The sequence below is a fragment of the Neophocaena asiaeorientalis genome, unplaced genomic scaffold (assembly GCF_003031525.2).
Source record: "Neophocaena asiaeorientalis asiaeorientalis breed wild unplaced genomic scaffold, Neophocaena_asiaeorientalis_V1.1 scaffold123, whole genome shotgun sequence".
NCBI classification, from domain to species: domain Eukaryota; kingdom Metazoa; phylum Chordata; class Mammalia; order Artiodactyla; family Phocoenidae; genus Neophocaena; species Neophocaena asiaeorientalis.
The window spans coordinates 931,763-938,131 of record NW_020173666.1 but is presented as its reverse complement, the minus strand read 5'-3'; the positions used below and the strand labels follow the sequence as shown (position 1 = coordinate 938,131).

Sequence of the window (6,369 nt, the reverse complement as noted above, 5' to 3'; positions counted from 1 at the left end):
CTGTGCACCCCCCTCCCCTCATCCTAGCCAAGCCTCACCTGGCTCTTCTGCGACTAATCTTCCCAGGATTAAGGCTACTGTCTTCTTGCTCTCTGGTTAGCTATTTGAAATCCTTAAGGGCCTTAATGCCAGCTTTCTGGGCTTCACTCACCAGGGCAATGATCTGGGTTAGAAAGAAACAGCAAGGCCCTCACAGAGAACTCTGTCTTCCAGAGAAATGTAGTGGATGATGTAATAATACTCAGATCCCTTCACAACCAAGGCCCTTGTTCCCCCTGCTGCCAGGAACATTGGTTGCGGAAGGTTCACAGCTCCAGGAATTGCCCTTGACTAAAGGGAGTTGCTTTGTCCAAGATTACACTTTCTGCCTGAATGCAGGCCACATGATGTTGGAGATACAGTGACCAGCTCCCTTGCTTCATGGTGGCAGAACGATTCTGAAGGGCAATCCCACCTCCAAAGCTCCCCACTGTTGAGACCACCATTGTACATGCACTGCAGTTAATTCTTCTCTCTGCATAATCCTGCTGTCCTCCCTCCCTGTCAAGTGTTATTCCCAGGGCACCTCCCCATAAACTTCTTGTGTGCAAATCTCAGAGTTTGTTTCCAGGAAACCTGACCTAAGGTACTGGACTTGCCTCTTTTAGTCAAGTAGTGAGAGCACAGCGTACTGGGCCTCTGCACCTTACTTCTTGGGTAACGTTGGGTGGTCCCCTAATCTCTCCCAGGGTCTCTTTCTTCATCTATAGAATTCGAATACAGACAACAATAGTAATAATACTTATTATATCTGTTTTGCCAGGCTTTTATGAGCATTAAAGGAGAAAATATCCATGAGAGTACTTCGTAAGTAATGAAGAACTGTACAGTCTCGTCAGCTGACATCACTATATGCTGGTTTACCATGTGATAATCAGGGAAGAGGAGAGGAAGAAGCGGGATGTCTACTAATATTATACAATTCATCTTACACACTGCGCCTGACTTTACCTGAAATTAAAAGATTTGTGTCACTAGTCAATACACCCAGGCACATAATAGAAAATTTAAAAAAAACAGCCCAGGAGGTGACACATGCATTGCTGCAACCCTGAAACTGAAACAGAAGTGACAACAATCCTTGTGCACTCTTTTTCCATATGAAGATAGCAGGAGAGTTATTTCCACTACTCTGAAAAGTCAGAATTCACATGATTACCCAAAAAGTTATGCAATGAGCAATGAAGTGTCATTTTATATCTCTGAACAGAGAAACAAGTAAAACAACTGGGTATACAAAATGGGGAACACTTTTCTAAGCAACTTGTTATTTCTGGATTACCTTGATACCGTATCCACTAAAAAGAAAAAAAAAGTACATTAACTGAAAACATTTAATTAGCTCAAGAAAGATAACTGGAAATTACCAATCCTAAAACTTCTCCCTACTAAAAATTACCAAATTATTGAGCCTTACAAAGAACTTGAATGAGATACACGGATAATGTCTGGTATCCACAGACTCAGAAGGAGTGACCAGCAAATGACTTACTCTGACAGACGGTTTCATTATCAGCAGAAGTCACAGAACGGTTAGCACTTGGAGACTTAGAGACCTACCAGAGCCCCTAACTCTCGCAATTCTCCGCTCTCAGGGAAACCACAGTCAAGATGAGGAGGCCAGACAAACCCACATGAAATATTAACCAAAACCCTTCCCTGTATTGTTCTCTGAGCACTGAATGAATTACAGGCAGGCATAGAGGAATTTGGACCAAGGGGTAAACATGTGGGCTGGATCACCCCGAAGGCTTCATGTCAAGTCTCATATAATGAGAAACTATAAATATCTAGATTTCCTGGTAAAGCTAAAGAAATGCTGAATGAAACATTTTGTTTGTACGTGGAGAAAACATTTCAAAACTTCTAGTTTTAGATATTTGAACATTTTCAAACTTCCAGTGAGTTTGCTGATTCATTTAGGTACAACATTAATTCAATGTCTATAATCCTTACAGGGTCCAAAGTAGAGGCCCCTGAGGAAAAAGAGAATTAGACCGTGTTTGCTGAAGAAAACTCAGAGAATTAGTACATGCCAAGGTAGGCTGAATCATGAAATGATGAGAATAGTGAAGAGTTGGGGTCAGATTTTTTTTTTTAGGGGGCGAGGTGGGGTTGTTAGTCAAAAATATCTTTGTCGGGACCAAAGGAATCGACTTGAAAATAGAAATGAGGGCCCGAACCAGGAAACCTGAATCATTTTCCTCAGCAAAAATCAAGAAAACAGGGGACACAGCAGGGCCAGCTTCACTTACCAAGATTCTGGAAGTTAGAAGCAGGAGGGGCTGGTAAGTACCTGCTTTGGGGTAAAACCAGAACAAAATGGCCCCAGAAGGCAGATTCTAAACCAGGAGTATAAGCTCTGGAGTTGTTATGGACCTGCCTGCATCTGTTAGTAAATCTTCTACCACCAGACTCTGCTCTGTAGATTAATACCCCCTGGCCAGCCTTTCTGCTTCCCCGTGGGAGCGATACTACAGACCTTAGCAACAAAATATTGAGTGCATCTAAGAAACACAAAGTGCTAAACTGAGGCAACTCTGAGGACAGTTGTGTGGAAGCTGTGGGAACCTTCGGTCACTCCATTAAAATGTTTTAAATTCCCAGGAGAAATGTTCTGATTATTCTAGGTTTATTCCTAGACCAACCAGGTATTTCTTGGGGTGAAGGTGGAGGGGAGGGAGGGGTGCCACAGAACAATAGGACCAGAGGGAGCCCCATCTCATGTATTGGTTGGGCTATTCCTGGTTGAGGGAGAATTGTCAGGATCAGGAGAGTGACTCTACTTTGAGTTCACCACAGTGTCTAAAACATCATTCATTCATTCATTCATTCACTCGTTCATTCATAAAGACACCGTATCAGAGCAGAGTGGTTAAGAATGCAAGGTCTGCAAAGGGGAAAGGGGAGGAGGAAGGATAAATTGGGAGTTTGGGATTAACATATACACACTACTATATATAAAATAGATAATCAACAAGGACCTACTGTATAGTACAGGGAACTCTACTCAATATTATGTAATAACCTACATGGGAAAAGAATCTGAAAAAGAATCGATATATGTATATGTATAACTGAATCACTCTGCTGTACACCTGAAACTAACACAAAATTGTAAATCAACTCTAATATAAAATAAAAATCATATCAAAAAAAATTTTTTAAAGCAAGCAAGGTCTGGAGCCTGATGCTTGGGGTCAATTTCCTGGCTCTGACAATTACTAACACTGCACTTCCTTCACCAGTGAAAAGTAGTTAACTATAGTACCTACCTCACAGAATTGCAATAAGGAGTAAAAGACCTGATTCACGTAATGAGCCTAGAATAGTGCCTAGGACATAATACGCACTCAATAAACTTTAGCTATTGTTAGTATTCACTCAAAAATGTTTCACGAGTACTGACTATATGCCAAACGCTGTGTGAGATCCTCATCATCCTTGAAACCAAACCAACTCTTCCATTTATGTTCCTACCTTAGTCATCAACTAGAAACGCGGGAGTCATCCTAACCTCCTCCCTCTCCCTCTTTGCCCACTTCTGGGTTCTGTGGCCAGGTTCCACCTACTGAACATCTGTCAGCTCCTTCCCTCCTTTCCATTCCTCACTGTCACTACTTGACTCGAGCCTTCTTTAATTTCTCATCTTGAATATTACAACAATCTCCTCTGTGTTTCCCTAAGGCCAGTGCCACTCTCATCCAATCTATTCTCTCTCTTGATTCTAAGTTGTCTTTTTAAAATAGGTATCTGACAATATCATTCGATTGACTAAAGTCCTTTACAGGATAAACTCTGAGCTCCTACATGACACACGGACCTTCGTGACCTGGCCCAGCCTGTCTCTCCAGGCCCCTCCCCAGCTGGTGTCCACCCCCAAACAGGCTGATCCTTCTGCTGGGTGGTCTAGTCCTCCATCCGCTGATGACTCCTCCTCTTACATTAAGGTTCATTATTTAATGAATACTTACTGCCTAACACTTGTCATGACTGAAGCCTGTGCCAAGTTCAGGGAGTACAATGATGAAGATCACACTCAACCCTTTCTCATAGAAAAAGTAATTTTGACACTCTTGAGAGAGAAATAAAGTATGGAAATTAAGGTAAAGTTGTCTCCAGTTTACCACCGTTTCCGTCACTAGTTGGATATCTTACGGAATTGGAGAAATTGAATATATTCTGGTATCAGAATAGCACCTCAGCATGACTCCAGTCCCAACAGTGGATTTACTCATTTTGAGTCATAACAGCTATAATGCGTTAGGAAAGGTTGATTTGAACTATAAAAAACAGTGATCAGAAAGTTGCTTCAATATAGAGTTATAACGTTTTTATGCCATTAATCAGTCACTTAAAAATGCCTGTGACTGTCTAAGGGTAATAACAGGCTAGACTTATTTTTACATGGTTATTAGATAACATGAAATATAGTCAATTCAGAATCTCTAAAAATCATGCCTTTCTAATTCATATATTCTTAAATCACTTATTGAATGAAACACTGACGAATAAGCTCAACAGGCTGCCTACAAAGACAAGTAGATGATTAAACCCAAAACCTTCCTCGTTCTTCCAGAAATGATGACTCACTTCTTTGAAATTCCCAGATCTGCAAGAACTTCAGTCATATTGGGACAGAGGCTCTACTGTGGGCATAGATCTGTCATTGCACTCACCTCCTTCTATTAGATTTTGCAGTGGATTTGCCAGGCTTCTACACCAGTCTTTAGGGCTCTTGTCAGCAAGATCCTGTCTTATTCTCAACTGTATAACTAAAGAGACTGGCGCAGAGAAGGTGCCCAATGACTGTCTGCTGGGCTGAATTCAGCTCAACTCAGCTCCAACAGTGATGCTGTCCACTTCTCTATTGTGTCCCTTCCTAAGAGCTGCTAACCTGCTGCAACAGACCTATCAGCTTCAACATTTTAATTTCTAAGCTCCAATTGGTATCCACCATCTTCACAACTTTTCATGTGGCACTAATTTACTAAAGACAAACTGTCCAAAATATCTTGATTCAGAGTGACATACAATCACCAGGTAATGTGACATACTTCTAAAACACCATCCCAATGAAAGTAATAACAAACCAGTTATTGAAGAGCGAAATTGATTTTCTCTTGGGCCTCTGTGGCAAAGCACATGATTTTAATGGTTATCTTACATCAGTCTAGTGACCCTAGCTGGGATGCTGTACCATCAGGTGCTCTTGGAAACAAAACTTTAAACTGTTACTTCCTATACCACCAGCCCCAGTTTAGCAGCGCCTGCATTTCACATCTTAATCTTATTTTAAATACAGCCAGAGCAAACCTCACTTTTCAAAATTTCATTAACAAAGTCTCACAATTAAGAGAGTAGCGCTGTGACTCATTTTTGGATACCCGTGTGGAAATAACAACTCCTCCCTTTGCTGAGAAACGGCTTAAACAAGTGCATGAGAACCACAGGAAGTAATACAGATCTTGGCTACTATGAGCCGAGTCTAGATAGAATTCCCTCTCGGGACGGTGTGGTGCTTCTACGCGCTGCCACTACCTGTTGTCCCCATTCTTCTAAAAAGAAAACAGTCTTATGTGGGCTTGGAAGGAACTATTTCAAGGCAGTATCAACTTCTCCGTATTTCTTGGCTCCTGAGTCATACTGCCAAGTTCAAGTCAAGAAGTCCCCATTCTGGTGTTTTTGAGAAAGTGCAACCTAATAGGAAGTGAAGAGATGATCAAACCGAAGTAATGCCTCCACTAATTTTTTTTTTAAAAAATCAGCCTTTCGACTCAAAAACAAAAGTAGTCTTGGGTGGATACTGTATAAGGGAAGCCTACAACAGGTTACCTCTGAAATCATTTCTATGAAGCCCTAAATGCGCAGTCCCTTGTCCACTGTGAGAAAAAGCAATCACTCCGCTCGGTATTAGGAACCCAAATGCCGTGTTCCCCGACGTGCCGAGAGGCGGCAAGAGACCCGACATCCCCCCAAAGGCATCCCTCGTGTCCCCGACCAAGCGAGTCGCCCCACAGCTCTCAGCGCACAGCCTAGCGGGGCGCGTCCTCGCTCCTAGGGGCGGTGAACGAGAGAAAAAGAAACCCAAGGGGAGAAACACAAACCAGGAACGGGACGGCGCGTGCCAACCGAGAAGCCCTCTCCAGTGCGCGCCCGTGCCACGCTGGGCGCCGGGCGGGGATGGAAACCTGTGGCGCGACTCCTGGCGGATGGGCTCCCGGCGCCTCCAGCAGCTCCACTGCGACCGCCCCAGCTCCGCGCCGCTGCCGCCGCCGCCTCTGGGCGCCAGCCCGGCACCCCGGGCGTCGGAAGTTCCCACAGTACGGG

At 43.3% G+C, this 6,369-nt stretch overlaps 1 protein-coding gene across 3 annotated transcripts in view; it reads right to left on the bottom strand.

Annotated features, from left to right (window-relative positions):
- Positions 1-6,344, bottom strand: part of STX11 (syntaxin 11) — a 35,202-nt gene extending 28,858 nt beyond the window's left edge. For all 3 annotated transcript variants that reach the window (XM_024747939.1, XM_024747937.1, XM_024747938.1), the window contains exon 1: positions 6,147-6,344. The gene's annotated coding sequence lies outside the window, so the exon portion shown is untranslated. The remainder of the gene's footprint in view (positions 1-6,146) is intronic.
- Positions 6,345-6,369: the final 25 nt, after the last annotated feature.